The following is a 1,335-nucleotide window of genomic DNA, read 5'->3' on the forward strand; positions in this document are numbered from 1 at the left end:
TCGGGAAGTATTTTTAATCATTTTTTGAAAATTACAGAAATTGGTCGGGAAAATGGCAGAGTCCACACTTTTCAAAGCCGTGCACCTGGTGATTGAAAACGTGCATCTGGTAACCCAAAAATTCAAATATGGTTCTAAATACACTTGCAGGTGTTCCAGACATCCATGCCCGCTATGGGAGCACCCTACTACGGCCCTCTATCAATGGGGGCCCGTCCTGAGTGCTTTATTTACTGTTTAAAATTTCACGATGGATACTGATTGCTATACAAGCGGTAACCCAAAAACACAAATATGGTCATAAATGCATTTAACGGTCATTCTGATTTTAATGCCCGCTATAGGAGCACCCTACTACGGCCCTCTTTCACTCAGGGCCGTCCTGGGTGCTTTATGGACTGTTTGACAAGTGCTGGAGGAGGAAATAGAGCCGTGCACCTGGTGATTGAAACCGTGCATCTGGTAACCCAAAAACACAAATATGGTCATAAATGCATTTAACGGTCATTCTGATTTTAATGCCCGCTATAGGAGCACCCTACTACGGCCCTCTTTCACTCAGGGCCGTCCTGGGTGCTTTATGGACTGTTTGACAAGTGCTGGAGGAGGAAATAGAGCCGTGCACCTGGTGATTGAAACCGTGCATCTGGTAACCCAAAAACACAAATATGGTCATAAATGCATTTAACGGTCATTCTGATTTTAATGCCCGCTATAGGAGCACCCTACTACGGCCCTCTTTCACTCAGGGCCGTCCTGGGTGCTTTATGGACTGTTTGACAAGTGCTGGAGGAGGAAATAGAGCCGTGCACCTGGTGATTGAAACCGTGCACCTGGTGATTGAAAACGTGCATCTGGTAACCCAAAAATTCAAATATGGTCCTAAATGCATTTAAGGGTCATTCTGATATTAATGCCCGCTATGGAAACACCCTACTACGGCCCTCTCTCTGTCGGGGGCGACCTGAGTGCATTATGGACACTTTGAAATTTCACGATGGATACTGATTGCTATACAAGCGGTAACCCAAAAACACAAATATGGTCATAAATGCATTTAACGGTCATTCTGATTTTAATGCCCGCTATAGGAGCACCCTACTACGGCCCTCTTTCACTCAGGGCCGTCCTGGGTGCTTTATGGACTGTTTGACAAGTGCTGGAGGAGGAAATAGAGCCGTGCACCTGGTGATTGAAACCGTGCACCTGGTGATTGAAAACGTGCATCTGGTAACCCAAAAATTCAAATATGGTCCTAAATGCATTTAAGGGTCATTCTGATATTAATGCCCGCTATGGAAACACCCTACTACGGCCCTCTCTCTGTCGGGGGCG

This window comes from Oncorhynchus kisutch, unplaced genomic scaffold, assembly GCF_002021735.2.
Source record: "Oncorhynchus kisutch isolate 150728-3 unplaced genomic scaffold, Okis_V2 scaffold155, whole genome shotgun sequence".
NCBI lineage: Eukaryota > Metazoa > Chordata > Actinopteri > Salmoniformes > Salmonidae > Oncorhynchus > Oncorhynchus kisutch.